The following is a 23,047-nucleotide window of genomic DNA, read 5'->3' as shown; positions in this document are numbered from 1 at the left end:
AGGAAGGGAGGAATAAGATAGGAAAGATGGGGCAGAAATGAAAGAGAAAGAGGAGAAGTGAGGAAATACTGGGTGAACGAGATAATTAGAAGTTGGGGAAGAAGAGATCTCTAACTTCCCTTCCTAGTTGATCAGTTAATTAGAGCTGTCAGACCCTCCAGACAGACACACACACACACACACACACACACACACAGACCGTCATCATCTCCCTGTTCTGCTTTTATCTACCCTCCATCTTCTAAGAAACATAATCAGGTTAATGCATTACTGTAAGTCAATCAGCTGGATCAATTGAGGTCACTGTGGGGTCACTCATGTCATAGCCAATCTTTGTGTGCTTGATTTGGAGGGCAGAAAGTCTTGTGTGTACGTTTTTGTTTTGCATGTGTCGTTAACGAACATCCACAGAACCTCATTACTGGAGTCAGATGTAGAGTTTAACCTGTATGTATTGCTGTTTTATCACACGTACACACGGTTCATCAGCTGTTTGCATTTGTCTGTAGAATGTAGTTTGACAAAAGTAGGTATAGATAGCAATGGGACTAGGATTAGAAGGGTGCAAGTGACTAAAATGTATGATTTTGATTCATATTATGAAGATGATGGTGATATTGTGACAATATTTACTCTCACTGATCTGAAATCTGAAAGAAAAGACAACCATTAAACTTCCATAAACCATTTTCATTTCAGCACCATATCAGAATAAATTCCCTGTACTACTACTGAATAATTGGTGGACCAAATAAAGAATAAAATAAAAATATCACTTAATATGTGTTAACTTATAGCAAAATAAAAAGTGAAACACATCATATGTGCGGCCCTGGGGCAAATAGACTCACATTAAGTGAGTAAAACTAGTGAGACCTGTGAGACGAGGCAGACCTGAACACTGGTTTCTGCTGTTAGAAGACTGAAACACAGACACATACCTGCGAGTGAACCCAGCCGCTAGACAGAGGTTGTGAAAGCAACTCACCTTTTCATTCAGAAAGATTCCCAGGCAAAACCCAGCCCAAGTTACCATCTACATTTTCATAAAGTGCACATACACGCCACTTCACACACATTTGCTAAACTCAGATGCACACATAGAAACAACTTCCCATGCGCACACAATGAGAGGCAAGGGCACGGCCACATGACTTCATGAGAAACCCCACAAATAAACAAATACAGAGAAAATGAAAAGGAGAACAGCGTAAGAGCAGAAACCTTCAAAGAGCCTGCACATTTGTTGTATGCACAATTACAGAGTGCAGTAAAAACACAGGGTATGGGCCAATTGTCATGTGTTTGTGTGTTTATGTGAATGTGTGTTTGTGCACTTATATTACACGTTCTATTTTTTTTTTTCTTCTGAGGTTTACATTTTAGGCATTTAGGAGCTGCTCCTACCCAGGGTGCAACAGCAGGATACGCTTAAAGCGCATATAATTAATATTACAAGCAGCTAATAATGAATACAAGCTAATACAGCAGAGGGGAGAACACATTCCTTTATCTCAGGAACATTCATGAATCATTAATGGTGAAATAAAGACATGCCTGGTGCAGAAATAGGAGCAAAGACACAATGTCTAGTAGAAGTCACAATCACATACCTGATAGGTTTGAACTGTAAAGCTCAGCCCTCTTTGTGTGTGTTTAACCGCCCTCCACATTTCTCTTTCTTCTTCTCTTCCTCAGTCCCTCCCCTTTCATCATGAACTATAAAGAACTCTGTGTCCTTCAGTACAGAGATAGCACACTTTAACAATCTACAACCCTTCACATACACATTATGCAAGAGTCACTATAAACATACACACTGATGACCTTTGCCAAGCAGTGATAAAATCAGCCACGCGTGAGAGGACTCGAGCATGCATGCAGACACACACAGCTCACAAGCTCCGTGGTAGAGACGAGGCCACTAACAGTCACACAGTCTCAACTGTGTTCAGTTACATGTGTGTATTATATTTTTCACTCTTGCCAATTCCCTGTCTATCTCCAGCACGGCCCTCGCCTGACTGAGACAACTGGAAGCCATTACCTTAAGTCAACAAACCCCAGCCCCTCTCCATCACCCAGAGCAGCCATATGCACCCTCAGCATACTACCTCTGCCTCAGCATGACTATTTTTCTTTCACTCTTCATCTCCAGCCTCCTTTTTCTTTTCTCTCTTTCTAATTGGTACATCTCTGGGACTGCAGCTCAGAGCCTTAACAACTTGAACGAAAAAGGAAGTCAGGCTGCGGCAGGTGGATCTGACCTTCTGCCAGACTGCCTAGCCTCTCTGTCTCTGTCTTTCATCATGTCTTTGTCCCTCTCTTTGTCTCAGTCTTGGCTTATCATATACAGCTACCTTCACGGGCTAGTTTCTATGGTGGATATTAGCTCCAAGGCCAAACCTAATCTGCCTGAGCCCTTTGACCCCGCATAATAGAATTAACCACCATAGCCGTATCCCTCTGTGCCTTAACGAACTGTGCTTTTGAATATAAAACTAGAGTGGTCATAGATAAAGCCACAGACGCCTTTATCTATGACTACACTAGAGCGTTTAGCCACAGAATAAAAAGCTACTGTACTGCCTGTCTGTATGTGTATATACTCTAAATAAACGTGTGCTCTGAACAGCTGACTGTTGTGCAAACAGAATGCTGTTAACACTTAGCACCAATGTCTGAGCAGTATTTAATACACCACATTGCACCTAGGAAATCTTTTAGAGACAATACAAGGCCAGCTGGCACCACCCACTGCATATACAGTTCAGTTATTCTCGTATCCTTCCAAACTTAATACTGGACATTTGTGTAATATTGCTTCAGCACAAACCACCAACATTGTGCAACACAAATCAAAAATGCATCACTCTATACTCTGCTGCACATTGTACTCTGCCAATATTTGCTTTAACCACGCTATGTTTAAAGTAAGTAACTTTCTATTCTGAATATAGATGTCTGTTTTTCTAATCGTTAACCATACATGACACCCCCACAGCAGTCACTCAGGCCCCGTCCACAGTTTTAAAACAAATACAATATCCGCCCACACCAGCGTTTAGCTGTGTATTAGAGTTGATCTGTCTACATTAAAACGATACATCTATTGGTCGTTGACGTACATTGGGCATGCGTATGCCGGTATAAACATAAAGCAGATGGTCTACTCCGTAGTTACAGAAGATTTGGTGAAAGAGTAAGTAGCACTACAGATGAAGAACCACACCAGATTTTATTTTCTGAATTTAACACGGGAGTTAAAAGCGACCGTGGCAGCGGGAAACAGACTGGGGGTCATCGCAAAGTAATTACGGCAACATGCACAGTAGTACAAGTGTAGGCTAAGTGTTATTTGCATGGTACAAAATATTTTAATACAAATACCAATTCAAAAACTCTGTCAGTAGCATCGTATTTCAGCTTTGCATGACAAATAAGACCCAATCAGAGAGCTGGAAGTGAGCGTCTGCATCATCGTCCTCCGTTTTTGCCCGTCGCCACTAAAACGTTCTCTGGAGTTTTAAAACGAAAAATGGGGTCAGCAGCCCCATCCACACTACTGCGTTTTCATTTTAAAACGGAGACCTTTTGCACCTCCTGTCTGGACTAAAACGGCAAATCCGAAGACCTGAAAAGGAGAAGTCTGAAAACGCTGCGGACCCCGTTTTAAAACTTTGGGTAGCGTTTTAGTGTGGACGGGCAAAAACAGAGGACTTTAGAAACGATGACGCAGATGCTCCCACCTCACATTTGGCTCTCTGATGGGGTCTTATGAGTCATGCAAACCAGAAACAGGATGCTACTGACAGTCTTTTGACTTGGTATTTTTATTAAAATATTTTGTACCTTGCAAATAACACTTACAGCCTTCACTTGTACTGTGTATGTCGCCGTATTTACTTTGCAACGACTCCCAGTCTGTTTTACACCGCCACACTTTCAACTCCCGTGTTACATTCAGTAGTACTGAAGTACTTTATTCTTTCACCAAATCTTCTGTAACTAAGGAAGAGAGAGACCATCTGCTTCATGTTTACACTGGCATGCCCAGTGTACGTGAATAGCGACTAGATGTGCGTTTTCAGTTGTTTTAATGTAGACGGAGATACACTCTGATACACAGCTAAAACGCTGGTGTGGACGGAGATCATATTTGTTTTTAAACAAAAACAGAGTAGTGTAGATAGGGCTTTAGTCTTTCTTCATCAACACCAGTAACTGCAATGAAGCTTTATCCCTTTGCTGCAGAAGAAGTGTTGTGATACACAAAGCAAGGACTGTGTGGTGGTGCTTTGAGAGCAGTAGTCCCCATGGCTCTGATGTGGTCAGAGTAAGGCAAGCTCAAACTCACATACCGGCAAAGTTATCCCCAAAATGAAGAGGTATCTTTTTGTCACTTACTAGAGAACTTTTGTATTGCAGATTTTTCCCAGGGAAGATCTGCCTGACATCATAAAGTCCAGAGCTGCAGAAAAATCTTTCATCAACTGGCTGTAGGTTGAAGTAATATAACGTTCAGTCAGTTAGAGAAACAGGGTAACAAGCAGACTTTTATTTACATGAAAGTGTCTCCAATTATTACTTCAGCGTAAGCTGTTTTTCGCCCTGCTCCAGCTCCTCTCTCCACAGACAACCCAGCCACGGCGCCAGCCAGCCTCCCCTCACCTCCACCCATGAACCTCCTCTCCTGCCTGTCTGCTCCTCTCCTTCTCCTCCCCCTTTCCCCCCCCGTTTTAAACACAAGGCAGCCCCCCTCCCTCCCCCTCTTCTCTTCTCTCACTCTTCTTTCTGTCTCCCTTTTTCTTCTCCAGGCACCACACTCAATCACCCTCCTCCTCTTCCACCCCCCCACCCCCCGCCCGCCATCTCAGCCTCCATTCCAATGAATGCACAATCTCCCCCCTTCAGCCATCGTGGGGGTGGGGGGCGGGGTGGGGGGGGGGACTGCCCTGGAGCAGAGGAGGGGTAAAGAGGAGAGCAGCACACACAAATTCAATCACAAAAACACCCCCCCACACACCACCCGCCCACCTCCTCTCTATGCGTGTTTGTGCACATCTGCAGAGGAACACAAGAGCCTGGTGGGTGACAGACGGGGGTGGGAGGTTTGGGTGGCGTCCTAATGGCTCTCAGTGCAGGAAATGGCTTGTTGCTACACAGACAGCTCCAAAATCAACTGTCATCATGGGCCACATCCCCATATTTTATCTCCATTGCAAAACACACACATTCACTCACAGCTGGGCCGGGTCACCCCCCTCCCCCAACTAATGACTATGCAAAACTGCAGCCTACAGAGAAAAAAACAACAACAGCCATAGTGGAAAGCAAAGGAATCTATCTCCCCCACATCCCCACATTTGTTTTATGTTACATATCTGCCAGTATACTTTTTTTGTTATCTATGTTTCAATGTAGTTTTGTTTTCTATTGTCATTTTTACTGACAAAAAAAGGAATATTTTCATTGGTAAGAAAAAATTATATAGAAATATTGATGTATTTACATGCCCCACATGGGATTATGAAGCAACACTAAATATCAAAAAATCAAATGTTTGGCGGGACACAGGCATAAAAACAAACAATCTTCAAAACAATCGAATTCCATTGTTGTTGTTCAACTTAGCTATATAAACACTCATTATAAAATATGACTTTCACTTCAATAACATAATAAAAGTCCATTCTATTCAATTCTAAATCAGTCTAATTGTTCTACCATTTAACATCTACATCTATCATATTATTTCTTAGTTGCACAGCAAATTAATACAATACTTTATTCCATTTGATCAAACATACAGAGCCCTTTCAAAAAGAAATCCATCCTAACATAATCAATTCTGCGATAGCATAATGTAATATGACATGCCATATCATATTCTCCTGTAATACACCATTCAGTGTACTCAGTATGGGAACTAGCAGCACAGTATAAACAGATTAGCGCAGCATTAGCGCTGGCTGTGGGCTCTATACAGTATTTCCTAATTGGGCAAGGCTATGTCAGGTAGAGAGAGAGCAGCTATGATGTATTCCAGCCCACAGCAGGCGACCCTGGCTGAACTGCGCCTGGCATGCCGCTATTGGTTAATCGCAGCTGGACAGGAAGTGGTGGAGGCATAAAAAAAAAAAGAAAGGCAAGAAAAAAAAAAAGAAAAATGTCAGAGAGTAGAGGATGCTCTAGTTCCGCTGGTAATGAACTAATGAAAAAAGAGAAAGGAGATATTCCCGGGGGTGGAGTGGGGTGGGGAGGACAGGAAGGGTGGGGGTGGCAAATGGAATAGTAACAGTGATTTTGACTTGTGCACGTGTGCGCATGTGCGGGCCGGGTGCTCACGTGAGTGTGTGTGTGTGGAGGAGTACTGTAGGGATCAGTTTACAGTAGTACGCGTGAGATGTCTTTCTAGTGAGCCTTTCATTCTAGCAATGTGTGTATTGGTTCAAACATAGGGGGCACGGACTTAATTAGGACAGGGACCCACACACACACACACACACACACACACAGTCACACACTGACACCAATATTAGCTCCAGCCAGATGCCGGCACAAGTGTTGTGTCTCTCACACACTTGCGCAGGGAGGAGCCTGCATGCGCGCACACACACACACACAGGATGCCGGCTCCTATTAACTCTATCTATGTATGCCCCCAGACCACAACACACTGGACGGGACAAAACACTATAGTGCAGAACTGTGTGTGTGTGTGTGCATGTTTAACTATGCAAGAAGCTAATGGGAGCCGGCATCTGTGCGTGCATGTGTGTGCAGAAGAGATAGGCATTCACTGATTAATGCCTAGGCAGCAAAGTCACAAGACCCATGTTCAATACAGTCATCTGTCTATCTCAATGGAGAGATAAAGGCAGAAGAGATACTGGTGGAAAAAAGAAAAGGAGACGAGGAGGATGAAGAACGAAAGAGAGAAACCTTTTGTGCAAACTGGCATTTATATGAGCGAAGAGCGAGAGGTGATGATGAAAGAGAGGAAAGACATGGGAGAAGAGGATGAAGGAGTGACAGGGGAGACAAAGAGATGAGAAGTAAAAATGAACTACTTGTATTTTGTCTTCTGCGCCGGTGAGCCAGCTGGCTGTGGAGCCTTAAGGGGATTTAAATCGCCCTGCTCTGATATGAACCGCTGGGTTTTACACTAACGTGTTGGGACCTTCAAGACTTTTCCTGACAGGGTTTCCTTTTGTTTCCAAGTAACATGCCAATTACTTAAATTTCTGAATATTTGCTTTCATGTATCATGCATACATTTGATAGGAGTTTTCACTCCCTCCACCTTCAGTACACAATCAGCCAGGATGGGACAAATCTTTTTTTCCGAAAAGGGGCTCTGTAGTTCGGTGGTTGTCTTTTTTGGGGCATCCTTCACATGTAAAAGTTTGGGAAGCCCCGTGACATAAACATTCAAGCCTGTCCACAAAGACACACACACATACACACACAGCCCCAGCTGGAGCACACAAGCTCCCTTTGTGCTGCATTCCTCACGCCTTTTAGCCTTAGCATCAGCCTTTAGCTTAGCTCCTCTCCATCTGCACACACACATCCACACACAGCAACTTTCTCCTGCTTTTGTCTGCAGAGCGGTAGCGGTGACACAGCTGAGAGCTTGAGGATAGGAAGCTTGTCTTACCGTGGCCGAGCTCAGGGTGAGCTCAGAGGGAGACACAGGGTCGGCTCGGTGGAGTAAAATCCAAGGGAGGTTTGTTAGTTAAAGCGACAGCCAGCTCAGCAGATTCGCACTACCTTTCCTCTCCTTGCCTTTCCTGCTGCCTTGCCTGCCTGCGCTCCCAGCTTTGTGTGTGCCTTGTATTTTCCCTTTAAATTGCACAGGCTGCCTCCCCCCACCTCCTCAGCACACACACACACACGCGTGCACCGAGCCAGCACACAAAACACACACTGCTCCTGAATATGACACTGTTGTCAAAAGCATGCAGCGTTGTTGTTGGAGTATTTTTTTTTTGCTTATTCTACAACCTGCAAGGTTTGAAAAAAAAATATGTAAAAACAAAAACAAAAACAGACCAACATAGAAATCCTCTGTCTTTGTTCTTCTCTCCCTCTCTAAAAAATAAAGTGACTCTCGTTATAGATCCTCTTCTTCTTCTCCTCTGTTTCTCTTTCTCACCCTCTCTCTATATTCTGTCTCGCTTCCCCCCCCCCCACTCAGTAGTCAAACAAAGAAAGGAAAGGAACAGAGCGAGCGCACACACGCGCACAAACACACACAGACATACATACACAACACACATTCGCTTGCTGCTTTCTCTCTCACATACACATGCACAGGCACAGAGCCCAACCCCCCAGCCTGCCTCTCTCTGATTTTTTCCCCCTCCCTGCCTTTCTCTAAACAGCACCTCCCCCCTTTCCACCCCACCATCCCTCCCTCAGCCTGATCTGGCCTCGTTCTCATTCGTCTACTTCCCCTCTCTCTCTCTCTCTCCTTCCCCTCCCTACCTCTGTGTGTCAAACAGATGGGATTGGAGAGCAGAATGAGCCTCTGTTCACCCTCTACCTCGGTTTCTCTTCTTCATTAGTGTGATGTAAGCCTGATGGAGACATGCTTGACCTACAGTACACAAACACACACACTGTTGATTAAAAAAAATACAAAACGAATCAATACAGATGCAGATAACCTTCGATCGTGGTTATAAAACTCTGCAGTGTGTGTTGCAGTGCAGATGTAAATTTATTCATTTATTTATTCAACATCTTCGCACCAACAGATGTGTGAAGCCAGCAATAAGAGTTTAGCATAAAAAAAACACCTAGCTAACATGTGGCACAATGAGAACAATGACTTCTGTCTCAGTATCCAGATCTGGTACATCATGACTATTGGAAGACTTGGTAACTCTTTCTTGCATTTATTGACTTGGGTTTTGATTGGATTTACTGCATCCAATTCAATGAATTAGATTAGTTTATTGCTTTAGTGATGTTTCGTCTTTGTAAACTTGTGTACTTTTATGGTAAATTTTGAAGCTTGGGTCCTACTTTCATAGTTCTGTCCATCATATGCATCAATCACAATAACATTTACTGTCTAATGTACAGTATGGCAACACTGCTATATAACCACGGCAACACTTTAGCCAGATTATCTAAAGCACTTTATGTAGAGGTAAAACCAAATGTGAACACATCCAAAATGTCGCTAATAATTCCTCACTGCACAGGAGTGTGGTAGGTAAAAGTCGAACCAGGAAGTTGATCTGTAAACTAGACGTTGCAGACATAGTTTCCTAATCCAAATTTGGCTGACCTGGGAATTTCTTTAAAACCCATTTGCTTGTGTTTCTTGCTCAGTTGTATCTCTTTTTATTACTAAGCCAAAACTATGACAGTTAGACCCAAGTTGTAAAAAAGAGAATGAACGTCCATTCTTTTTGTATTGCATAAATGATTTCCCTCCTCATACATGTTTTTATCAGTGTGTGACTTCTTGTTTGTTTCCTTAAGGAAACCACTTGACATTTGTGGAACAAAGGAATAGCTTTCCAGATCAATATTAGTTTGCACGTTCAGATATCTGACCAGCACACAACCAAAAATCTTCAAGATGACATTTAGAAAGTCTAATTATCATGTTTCCTGACAAATAATCTTTTGATTTACTAAATGTGTTGGTATGTACTGCATTTACAGCAAGCACAGAAACTAGGTTAGAGCTCTATGGAGCTTTCAGGCTGGGACAGCGGAACAAGTAGTGCCCACTTGTTAGCATGCACACACACATAAAAATGCACGCTTCATGTTTCCTTTTCTTCACCAGGAGATGTTTCCTATAGTTCACGTTCAGACACACACTCTCACACGCACGCACACACACACACAGTATGCCCTCTTGTGCCGGCCACGTGCAGGAAGTTAGAATTCCAGAGTGGAGAGAAAAAGCACAGACGGAAAGCTGTGAGAGAGAGAGAGAGAGAAGGCGGGTAGGGGGTGACGGTATGGAACCGCTGCACTCTCTGACCAGGGCATAGGCCAGAGGAAATATAGGCACTATTACTGTGTGTATTACTCCTATAGAGCCCCCCCCCCCCAATAAAGAAGCCAGGGCACCAGGAGCCATAGCTCCAGACTTAATGACCAGAATGGAAAGCTAACACTGAGGGCAAAACTGAGGAGTTTCCATAAAATCAACAGCTGAGTATGTGCCAGTTGTTGAACATATCTGCCCTCCCAAAGAGGTTAATTCGATTTCAGCTCCTGCTGTATGCATGCACGCATGTTCTAAAAACCCTTTCATCAGACAACAGCTGCAATGGAAATCTATTATAGCTGATAACCACTTCTAATTAGTTTTATCTCATACTACTGAGTCAGAAAATCCTTGAACTCTGTCCATACTTTGAAATAACACAAATGTATTATAGATGCATTATTGAGCTTGTTGTTGAAGCTGTTGGTATCTAATGCAGTATGTGTCATCAGTTTCCAACTGGGGCATACCTACTCGATGATAAAACCTATTCTCCATCAAATGCTCATTACTTCTTTGTTAATTTTCAGCAGTTTATACTGTTCAATCAAGATCCGTAAGTATAAATACAGACACCGCCAGAAATGAAACTATATCATCGAACCTTTAATGCTCTACAGAAGTAAAAGATTGTTCGCAGGATAATTGTATTAATCATTACCCTCCAACCACGGTACAAGTGGGCTAAAATCCATAGTAAGAGAGGTGGAGGAATTCCTGATTATGAAACAACTTTGAAAATTTGTTGACATTCAAGTTCTATGGCAAATGAATGATGTTTGAATAAAGAGAATTACTGGGTGTAAAATGTATGTATTGACTGCTGCCAAGATACATGTAAACTCAGGGATGCAGATAAGAGCTTTCTGGGGCTACATCTATACTACTATGTTTTCGCAAAGCAAACACAGCAGCATGCACAGTACAAGTGTTATTTTCACAGTACAAAATATTTTTATAAAAATACCAACACTCTGTCAGTAGCATAGTATTTTTGCTTTGCATGACTGATAAGACCAAATCAGAAAGCCAAAAGTGAGTGTCTGCATCATCCGTCCACGCCTGTCCTCAGTAATACACTACCCCAGAGTTTTAAAACGAAAACAGGATCAGCAGCGTTTTCAAACTTCTCCGTTTTAGGTCCTCGTGTTTGCCGTTTTAGTCTGGACGTCAGGTGCAAACGCAGAAAAAAAAGGCCTGTGTTTTAAAACAAAAACGTAGTAGTGTGAATGCGGCCTGGGCAACTAGCTCACAGAGGCTCACAGAAGAGCCGGCCTGCTTACTTCCAAAAATCACACATCTGCAGTCTGTTGCATCAAACAAACACTCACAGGTTGAGCACATATGACTGGAGTTTGGCCAGCACCCAACAAGGAAGGTAAACAATGAGCCAACAGAGAAGAAGTTCACATTATTAATGTGATTAAATTATTAAAATGTTTTAGACGCCTATATGAATATACAGTATGTGCACAATGCTGCTGCTTGATAACAGACTTGCAGGGGCAGTAGCACCTTTCAGACTGCAGCCTTTAAAATGAGAAAATCAGCAAACTACTGCCATGACATAGAAACAGAAACACTTTAAACCTCTAAAAAACATTTCTTCACCGAGTTGCCACTGGGCAACAACGTCTTTGCTCCAGGTGAGGCTTCAACTCACACCGTAACCTTGCAGATTACCTTCACACACATTTACATTTATTCATTTAGCTGATGCTTTTATCCAAAGCAACTAGGGGTTAAGTGTCTTGCTCAGGGACACATTGGTGGATGTGTCTCAGTGGGAATTGAACCCGGACCATTTCACACAGACCAACTACACAATTAGAGCATATACACCAGCCAGTAGTTTATGTTTTCCCATGTTTAATTTCTAGTGTACTGCCGGGGGCTCGGGGTGTGCTGTAATTAAGCACTGCACGAGAACAAATGAACCTTCTACTCTATTTAATCACATTTATACGTTTAGATGTTGGCTCATTACCTGGCAGTTATTACTCTCTCAATCTGTACTCTGTATGAACATGCATGTCTGTGTATATAACATGTTTTCACCCTAAAACTAACCCTGAGACCAGGGCTGTAGATAAGGCTTTGACAATTTATATATCTGTATTTAAAGGAAGTAAAACAAGGTGACAGAGAGCAAGGAACAGAGGAGGGAACCACCCCGGGAGGGTGGAGGAGGAGGAGAGAGGCCAGTCAATATGGTGGGGTGTTACATAATTCTCTCGCTGTATTGATTTATCATCTTGCTGATTTGGCCCCTAGCCAGTATGCAATAGCATTTGTAATATTTGAGCTGGAGCCCAGACGGAGAGGGAGCGAATGAGAGACTTAGATGGTGAGGGCAGATAGATGGCGACTGATAAAGGAAAGTGAAAAACAGAGCAAAAGAGGTAGAAGTGGAGACAAGGGTGAGCTGGGAATTTTGGGACGCAGCCAAAGTGACACAGATAAAGACAGCAAAGAGAGAGGAAGTGTCGACGGATAACGAAAAGAGACAGAAGGAAAGCATTTAAGAGAGCGTTTAATTGAGCGAGATGGAAATAGCTGAGATTTAGGGGGGATGAAGAGATAGTGACAGATCGAGGGACGGTGTGAGAGAAAGAATGTGTGTCAGTGAGTGCACAGCAGGTTATCCTTGTTGCTGTAATCAGTACTGTTATATAAGAGCCAGCAGCGCTGGGCAGAACAGCCCGACACAATGGATCTGCAGGACAGACTGGGTTTACTGCACACACAGTCTGTCTTCAAACACCAGGAACAGAAAGTGCCTGTGGCCACATATGCTGGATATAAACCTCAGCAGCGTTCACAGGTTGCTCTGAGAGTACATCCACACTTGCTGGCTAAATGTGAAAATACACCATTCCTCTCAGTTTCTCTCTATACACACACTGAAAAACTGAGCTTTCTCCACAGTGGATAAATCCCCGACTCAGTGTATGCTTCATAAGTAGAGCCGGTCGGCTGGCCGAACACCATCCTAAACCTTCTCTCCCCAGAACATTTTGACATTGGAAATGTGTGGGGGGGATAAGTATATTTTTGTTTTCTGAAACCGACAATCTGTCAACATGCACATACTGTATCAATTCATTCTTTACACAACTGTTTTTTTTCCCTGATATGTACAGCTGAGTATCAATACCTTCATAGAAAGACTGTCCAAAAGTGTGAGCCGTCCCCTTTTACTCCCCCATCTATCTCACCTTGCCTTTGCAGGCAGAAAAGTTAGAAACATGACTTCCTATGGAATGAAATTCTGTGATCATTTATTTTGAATACCAATCCAGCAAAGCAACTGTGGCATAGGGGTGGAGCGGGTCGTCCACTAATTGTTCCCCCCAGCACCTTGCATGGCAGCCTCTGCCATCAGTGTATGAATGTGTGTGTGAATGGGTGACATGTAGTGTAAAGTGCTTTGAGTGGTCGGAAAACTAGAAAGGCACTATACAATTACAGTCTATATACCAAGCAAACAATATAGGTTTTGACATTACATATGTCATAATAACATGGTGATTCGACTGACAAACAGAGTTACTATTTGCCTGCTTAGCAGGTAGAATTTATGTTCTACAATTAAATCCCTAATCTCTGCTAATTGAGTTGTCTGTCAACATAAACAGAAAATAAGTAGATTGTGGATTCGGCTGGTCATGGAAAGTAGAAGGAGACAGAGCTGAGGTTTAAAGAATAAGAGAATAAGCAGCACCGACTGTGCAACAAAGGCAACCTGAAAACCCTGTGTGGATGCACGTCATTTTCACATGTAAACAGCACTGTCAAAATTAGCCATCTTAAGTGTGAACGTAGTCACACACACACACATACAGACACACACACACACACACATACTGACACACATGCTGATCACTGAGATTCCTGTTCTTAATGCAGGAGCATCTCCTTCCTCCTCCTCCATACCTCCTTTCCCCTATGGCACTTCCTCCTTGTTGAGACATCTCTCTTTCACTCCCTCTATCCGCATCTCTGGATGAACTACAGACGGATGAGGGGAAGGAAGCGGAGATAAAGGCATAAAACTAGATTAATTGAGCTGAATGGAGCACAGAGAGGGAGAAGAAGAGCTAGAAGATGGAGCAGAGAAATAGCAGAGAGAGAGAGAGAGAGAGAAAGGCTGAGCTAGGACAGGCTTTCCTTGTGCTACTGTGAATAATTTACTTTACTCCCCGCTCTCTCTATTAAAAGATATATACAAGATATATTCAACTGGGGGTGGGGTGGGGGGTGTAGGGGGCTGATTAATTGCCAATTAATGTTTAACGAGTTACAGCTGTGTTCAATTAACACTGGTTTAGGCACTGTCTCTCCTGACACCCCCTCCATCAAATATACCCTCTCCTTCCCCTTCGGCTGTTGATTCGTCACTCCAGACTTCCTCGAGAGAGAAAAAGAGTTTGACATTAAGAAGCTGACTGGAGACAGCGATATTTGATCATTGAATGCAAGTGTGTCAGAACGAGGCTGCAACATGCTTGTCTGAGTTTGCACGTTGTCGCTCTTTCATACGTTTGCGAGTTTTGAGTGTAATGTTAATTTGTTTTTCCATTCCCATGTTCAATGTGCCCCCTGACAGGAAGTTGCCTCATCCAGTCAGCTGTTCTGTTTGACAAGCAGGGCCGCACAACGCATTGCTAAGATTTGGAAGGCATGCTTATGGTTACCCATAACATCTTTCTCCTTAAAAGATACACGTAAATGCCTATGTGGATAAACAAGCATAATTTGAGTCTTAAAAGGAATAGTTTGACATTTTGGGAAATATGGTTATTCGCTTCCTTGCCAAAAGTTAGATGAGAAGAAGTGTAAAAATGTAAAGTTGTGGTTTTATAGGCGGTTATGTGTGTTTCCCAAAATGTCAAACTATTGCTTAAAATGGGATTGTTTTTTGGCTTTAAATCAGTTCAGTTTTATTGCAAAATAATTAAAGGATGGTTCTGAAAGAATGTATACAGATATACTGTCCAAGAAAACACAATACAAATCAGTTGTTGACACTTTCCAGCTTTCTTGTGGATGTTTAGTTCTGACATTCAGGGAGCGTATTTTTTTTCACTTGAAAATGACTGATGGAAAATACCTGATTTGCATTTTACTTTCTGGCAATATTTTAAAAGTTAGCATAAAATTCATTTGACAGCTGGATGTAAACATAGCTAGATTTGAGAGAGTGGGTGGTCTGGCTAGAAAAAAAACAAACTAAATTTATTTGACTAGGAACACTGAGTCCATGCTGGCAGTACATTTGACCACCGTGACCAGCAGAAAGCTGGCGATGTATAGACTCTGTGGACATAGAAGCACACTTTACACACAATCACACAAACCTGTAATCCATGGTGGGTCAGACTGTACACATTTCACCATCCACCCTACTTCTTGCTAAGCTATTGGAGACATGAGAATCTATTTTCACAAATGATGTCTAATTTACCCAAACTGCCACAGTCTCCTAAATGCTACATTATTTTGAAAAGGCAATGGCAAAAAAAGGTTGACACGTTGCAACTGCTATTTAAACCCTGTCAGCCTAAACTGAACATGCTGCAGTTTCATCCTATTTGCCCTCAAGAAATTGTGCTGTCATACTGTAGTTAAGAAATCACCATGAAAAAGAAACGATCAATTGAATTAGATTAAAAAATTTTACAAGCTGGATTTGTGGCATCTCACAGCTTGTAACATTTTGGCCGTGATTTTGTCACATAAAAACGTCCAACTGCTACTGTGGCTAATTAAAATCCCCCCCCCCCCTTCCCTACATTTTCTATGAACAACTGTGCATTTCTTTGCATTGCCTTGTTAGAATATGTCAAGGTGGTGAAAGTTAAATGCCAAACTGTTGCCTTCTCTGTGCCATTTGAAGTTGCCAACACAGAAATGTCCCTGTGTGTGCCTGTTAAAAATGTACCACCACATGACACACATTTCATCAGTTCCCAGCACACGCAGGACTGTATGTTATGATGTGCGATGGATTCAGCGCAGAGTGACGGTGAACCCACTGACACAGAGACATTTGAATTCTCCACCATGCCTCCATTTGCCCTCCACCCTCTGCAAGAAAAGACCCACAGGGCTCGCAAGTTTGATGCCTTCTTTTCTCTATCCCTCTTATCCTCCTTTTTCTTCATCCCCCCTTATATCTTTCTTCCCACCGTTCATCTGGTTCATCATCTGCCTGGAGCCTCTCCCTCCCTCTCTGTGTCAGTCTCACTGTCCAGTAATAAAAAAAAAAAATACATCAACGGATCTCAATTGTGATTTTTCTTTTTTGCACTGTGTGTATACAGTGCCTTCACTGAGGTACTGAGATTGTAGAACCTGTCTGACCGTACTCGTTCATGATCACTATACACACAAACACAGTGTGATCATTATGTGAATATGAAAGATGGAGAGAATGAGGACAGATAGCAACAAGGGATGCAAAGTATTCTGTAGCATCTGTCTGGTGGAGTGAACGTGTGTGTGTGTGTGTGTGTGTGTGTGTGTGTGTGTGTGTGTGTGTGTGTGTGATTGCCAGACGTATATGTACTGTATATGTATGTGTCTGTCTCAGTTTCCCACATTTTGGCTTTCATCACAATCTGATACCTCCACCCATCTGTTCACAAAGGAGAGGTGGGAGCGTGCAGAGTTTGCTAACACTCTTCATCCCCGCTCCTCCTCTTCCTCTGCCCTCTTTCTTTGTCCTCCACCTCTCTGCTCATCCTCCCTCTCTCTCCTCCTCCACCTCCTCTCCTCTAATCCCTTCCCCTCCTCCACTCCCTCCTGCTCGCCTCTCCTCTCCTCTCTCCTCCTTTCATCTTCAGATACAAGCAGAATGGAGCTCAGCTTCCTCTAAAGACCCAGCAGGTGTGTGGTGTGTCTAATTGTACATAAGTGTGTGAGTGTGCAAAATGTGCTTTAAAGTCCTGTGCATGAGAGCTTTTTTCCCTGTGAAGTCACATTGGGCCTGTGTTTGTAGCTACTGTATGTGTGTGTTAGCTGTGTGTGCTTCTGTATGGGAGATATCTTGTTTCCCCGGGGGAGTTCAGGCCCATTTCCACTGTCTGTTGTAGCCAACCAACCCAGCAGTGCATCGATAATCTATTAGGGTAGAAATACACGCACATGCACACACAAACACACACGCGAGTGCTAGTTCCTCTTACCTGCCACTGCTGAGCACGCTCTGGGTGTGTCCTGACTGTAATTGGGTGGGCCAGATATTGCCTGTACCTGAAAAGCAAGCATACCACAGATATAAGAAATGATACCACATTTATCAGTGAGATAGGCTAATATACACTTTAGGGAGTAGTGCTATGTTTTACTTAAAACAGCCAGCCAAATCTATTGTATTACATCCCCGTGTGCAAATTTGCACGATCACTGCACGGTCAAAAGCATGTAGGCACTGAACGTTACACCCACATGCAGTGGTAGAAGAGGTATTCATATAATTTACTTCAGTAAAAGTACCAATACAACAATGTAAAAATACTCTATTACAAGTATTTTCAATTCACTTCAAAACAGACGTTGCCAAAGCAAGTGTTTTTTGTTTAGTAAAAGTCAAGTAAAAGTCCTGTATTCACAATTTTTCTTCAGTAAAAGTAAACGAATATTAGCAAAATGTACTTAAAGTATCAAAGTAAAAGTACATGTTACTTTATATACAATTAGGTAGTTTAGTCTCTGGATGGTGATACCATAGAAATCGTAGACACATACAAATATCTTGGTATTTGGCTGGATAAAGACCTTAATTTTTAACATCACATTTCAAATTTGCTCTAGGTTTTTTGTATAGATTGAAAACATGCTTTTTTATTTCTTCCCGTAAGTGGCTTATAACAAGTTTGTTTTTATCACAGCTGGACTACGGAGACACCATCTGTAGATTTGCTTGTCCCACTACCTTAGCTAACTGGACCCCATTTACCATGCTGCTTTGAGGTATATAACAGGTTCACCCTATAGGACTCACCATTGTACTTTATATACCCTGGCTGGATTTACTTCACTCAATATTCGAAGGGTGAAGCATTGGTATATTTTCATATACAAAGCCATTTTAGGAAAATTGCCATCATATATCTACTGTAAATTTATTGCCCTCCAGAACACACACAGTCTCAGGGCCAGTAGCTGGCTGCGGTTTAAAGTGCCCTTTGTGCGTACAGAGTCAGGAAAAATGAGTCTGTCCTATTTTGGCCCATGGTCTTGGAATGATCTGCAGCTCAAGTTGAAGTTGGAGTCTCTTATTCCTGTGTCCAGTTTTAAACAAAAACTGTCAGAGGTTTTAAACAAATCTTGCACCTGTGACATTTAGTCAAATTATGATATGTTTAAACTTCATTGTGCTTTTATGTCTTTTTATCTGATACTTTGTTGTAAATAATTTAATTATACTGTTACTTTTATGAATAATGCTGCTGTACATGTAATGCCTTGTTTGCACCTTGCAGTGTGTGCTGTTTCACATCTTGGCCAGGACATCCTTGTAATAGAGAAAATCTCAATGGATTTCTTTCCTGGTAAAATAAAGGTAAAATAAAACAAATTTTAAAAAGTCTTGTTGTTCCTCGTCCAAAGAGTCACAAAATCAATCGGAGGGGATGTGAGATGATTTATGGGGCACGCAGGGAAAAAAACAAAACAAAGTTCTGATACACAAATTGGTATTCATTTTTTGGACCCAGGAAAGTTTAAAGAGGAAATGTCTCTATTGTGGAAATGCAAACAACTCAGACATCTGAAATGCATCAAGGGGCCACAACTACATAGCTTATTTTTAAGAGGTCGCGAACCAAAATGGTTGGAAAACCAAAGGTTTAATCTTTAGCAATCTGTTGTATTTCATAAACTTTTCATATTGTTCTTGCAAAATATGACATTAATCAAGTAAAATCTTAATCTGAGAAGTAAACAAACAGCTCTGAACTGTAGTGGTGAAGATGTATAAACTAACATAAATTGGAAACACTCTAAGTATGTATCTCAAAATTGTATTTAAGTACAGTATTTGAGTAGGCAAAGCTATTCAAGGCCTCTGTGCTTGCCAGTCACTTTTTTTCCACACCAAATTCAGAAAAACGTTTCTTTATGTACCTTGCTTTGTAGTAAGGGCCAAACCTTTGACCATGACCATACAGTATTTCCATTATTTTACTGGCACACACGTCAAAAACAACTATAACTGATATCAAAGCAAAACTGCTCAGGCACCATAATTTAAATATCCAAACCACAGCCAATGTTTATCTGTGTCTCAAGAGTCAAATCACCCCAATGCAACACAACTGGCAGTGAAACATTCAAAGACAAATGTAGGTAGTGGGCTCACTTGAAAAGAACAAAGGATGCCTGTTTCTTTTTTTGAGTGACCTGGAATGACACTCAAACAAAGTTACGAAACAGTCAAAATATTATCAACTACAAGGACAAGACACTATGGCAGAAAATATGCAGAGGCATGTAAATAAAACACAGGATCTGATGTAATTTTGCCTGTACATATGAAAGCACACACACACACACACACACACACACACACACACACACACTCTCTAAGGCGAACTGAACCCAATGTACTGACCAACCACAAAGATTGGTTACAGTTATCAGACAAGACAAACACCCACCATCATTATATCTCCAGACATTCAAAACACACACGCTTGGAGAAATTGTAATGGACACGCACAAATAACACACAAGCCAGACAAAACACACAAACAAGATACCAGCATGATGTAAGAAGGCGCAATATCAGACATCACCATAATTAAAGCTAAAGCCTGTTTATCGACCAGTAAAGTAGGACAGGAGGAGCTAAGCCCCAAAGATGCAGCGTGTTTACAATAACATAGCCATACACAGATAGTGTAACAGCATTTTAAACACAGTGCTGCTGGCAGCCTATGTTTATAGTAGCCACATACAGAACACCACCAGGCTTGTTTTTTGTGCCATATACTCGGTGCCACGTAAAGTCAAGAGGGATTATTGGAATGTTGCAGTGGTGGAGAGATACAAGAAAATCTATGAAATGTTCAAATCCATGAGTTTTACTAGTGTTTTTTGAGGGTGGGATTTTCTGAATAATTGACTAATTAAGAAATCAACTAATCAGTCCAATTCTAATTTGATATCAATAAATAGACCATTATTCTCTGGCTTGTGTGGTCATACATGATGTCTGATTGGCTGATGATCAGTAAACATTTAATCACTTCTGATTGGTGAAACAACATACAGATTACTTACAGTGATACTGAATACTAGTCTGACTAAAGGCTTTAGGTCAGACTAGTGGACATGACTAAAGGCAGTATTACTCCACTTCAGACAAAAAGAAATAAAGGTGGCGACTTATTTTAAAAAGCTTATGACTGTGGGTAGATGTGGTTGATAACACAAGTATCATACAAGTATTGAGAACATGCCATTGTTGATCAGGATGCACATTATGCACTGTGGCTGATTACATTTTCTGATTCTTCTTTACAAAAAAACTTGTGTGTCCACTGTCTTTAAATAAACCTCTCCTGTCTGAATTGAGAAAATGTACTACTGTGGAGGAGCCAGCATTTCCTGTTTATGTTGGTGCTGTATTGTATTTGCGAACTGAAATTGGTCATGCTGTCACAAATTCCAACCTCAAAGCCTAAAACCCAAGCAATCATTTCAGGTAAAGCCACAAATATTCCATCATCTACAATTTTCCTCTGTGGATAATCCCTGGATTCCTGCTTTTTGGAATTCTTGCACAGATTATCCTTTCTCTTAAACTACTCCAGGGCCCAGGAGAGGGGGAGGAGGGGAAGAAGGAGGACGAGGGGGAGAAGAGGGGAGTCTTGTTTTAAGAAGTTGGAAGTCTGTGAATCTTGCTGGGCTTGCAGTTCCCCCTGCGGACATCTTTCGTGCACGAAACATGTTGAGGAATGCGCTTGCTCCATCCCTCTGTTGTAACCCCCTCCCCCCTATCCTCAGTCCTTCTTTTTTTTAGGGAACACAGGCATGTAGGTAGACACCGACAGCCGGCTAACTCAGAACAGCTCCCGTGATCTGCCTGACAACAGCCTGAGGGCTCACACATGGGCACACAGGCATACAGTCACAACATAGAGAGGAAAGAAAGGAGACTAAAGAAGGGCCCCGGGACGGAGCCTTGAGGCACTCCAACCTGGTGACACAGCAACAGCAGCTTTCCTTCAAGTCCCCCGGCCGGTAAGCCCAACTAACCACTGGCTGGAAGCTGCTCCTCTCCTGTTTGCTAACTGCCTTTGTTTGGCAGAACACAATGACTAGCCCCCTGCTCTCTAATTTACAGGGGAGTTGGCTCATTCCTCTGAGTGGAATGTACAGTTGGAGCAGATCCGTGATGGGGGGGTTGGTTATCCGGCCAGAGTGGGGCTGTGTAAAGGGAAGGCTGAGTGAGTTTAGCTGCTATTTTTAGACGACATGTCATTTTAAACTCGTGGTCTGTTCCTCTACTGTGGTCAAGGAATGAAACACTAGTATACGTGGACTTGTACTGCACACACAAATCTTTAGCATGAAGTATAACCTGCAGAGAGGCATTTCAATAAAACTTTTTTCAACCAGGCCTTCTGTCCTTTGGCAAAGCTGCAGAAATGCACAAAGAAATCCACATTCAAACAATAAGTAGGCCAATGTAAACTCACGACAAGGTAAACAATTAAAAAAATAATGTGCAAGAATGTGCAAGACAAATACTGACATCCATATCTCCAGATGGAACAGCAATCCCCAATAAACACACCTTAGATTGGGAGGACAAACCATGGAAGCTATTGAGCCTTTCTGAAATGCACACAAAAGCATATGCAAACAGCCACGCAATCACTCCGTCTCCACATCACCGCCCACTCGATCCCACCATCGCCTTACTTAACCTGCAGTACACTGCACTTCACTGCAATAGCTGACAGAACACTGAGGGAGATGCAAAGAGAAGAAAAGCAATCTAAGATCAGCTTTTCTCAGTGAGCCAGCGCAGAACCTGAAATGAAAGGGAATGAAAGAGAGTGAGAAGAGGAGGAGATAGAGAACATATGGTGTATGGAGACCTAGTTTCCTTCCCCTTTCCTCATTTCACACACCTGGGACCATTACTCCGTGTGGAATCATCACCCAACTAAAACTCCACTTTCTTTAATTAGTTCTATCTCTTCCTCCTCTCTCCCTCCCCTTTCCATATGCTTTCATCTCTCTGTCACCTCTTCTCTCTGTCTTTTCTCCGGTCTGCTCCACCCGTTAAATACCCTGTTGTCATGACGTCTTACTAACGTGGATTTCTTTTCCTTTCTGACTTTACTTCATCTTTTCCAACTCATCAACTTCTCATCTAGGATTACTGTATTAGACAAATTGGACATTGTATAAAACATGAATGCATAGCTCTGACACTTTCCATGTCTAATCTGTGTGTATACTGTACCGTTCTGTTTGTCCGTGTGTGGTATGGAGGCTGTATTGAGGAAGTGTGACTATTCCCACATTCTACCGCTTAACTAATCAATAACGAAAAGATGTACTGCTGACGAAGTGGATCTGTGTGCATGCATGAGAAGGGGGGAGAGAGAGAGAGAGAGAGCGAGAGAGAGAGAGAGCACTCGACATGACAGACAACAGGTCTAACTGCAAGTACAGTGAAGGTAATAATTCAAATCTCAAATCCCTATAGCAAGAAAAAAACACTACAAATACTCCTTGTCTGATTTTGACAATTTAAAAACTGGGTAATTTGTGACATTTTGTTGTTTATTTAACTGATTTTATATCCCTGTGCATAAGAAATGTTAATTAAGTCATCAAAGTGTTGTCTTAATGGAACAAGATGCGCATGCAATCTCTTTCTCTCTCTCTCTGTGTATAACCTTATTTGGTCAGTAGCGTTTTCTTAATTCAATTCCCGACTTGAGCCCTGGAGCAATGTTACAGAAATGGGGAATGACATAGACAGAGCATGAAGGA

The 23,047-nt window shown here is 42.2% G+C and overlaps 1 protein-coding gene across 1 annotated transcript in view; it reads right to left on the bottom strand.

The window, feature by feature from the left end:
• The window catches only part of kdm6ba (lysine (K)-specific demethylase 6B, a), a 100,095-nt gene that overhangs the window by 43,643 nt on the left and 33,405 nt on the right, over nucleotides 1–23,047 (bottom strand). The window contains 1 exon segment of the mRNA XM_038730483.1: nucleotides 17,215–17,281. The gene's annotated coding sequence lies outside the window, so the exon portion shown is untranslated.

The sequence above is a fragment of the Micropterus salmoides genome, unplaced genomic scaffold, assembly GCF_014851395.1.
Source record: "Micropterus salmoides isolate LMB-PRFRI ecotype aquatic unplaced genomic scaffold, ASM1485139v1 Ms_hic_scaffold_2, whole genome shotgun sequence".
In the NCBI taxonomy this organism is placed as follows: Eukaryota; Metazoa; Chordata; class Actinopteri; order Centrarchiformes; family Centrarchidae; genus Micropterus; species Micropterus salmoides.
This window is presented reverse-complemented; position numbering and strand designations above follow the sequence as displayed.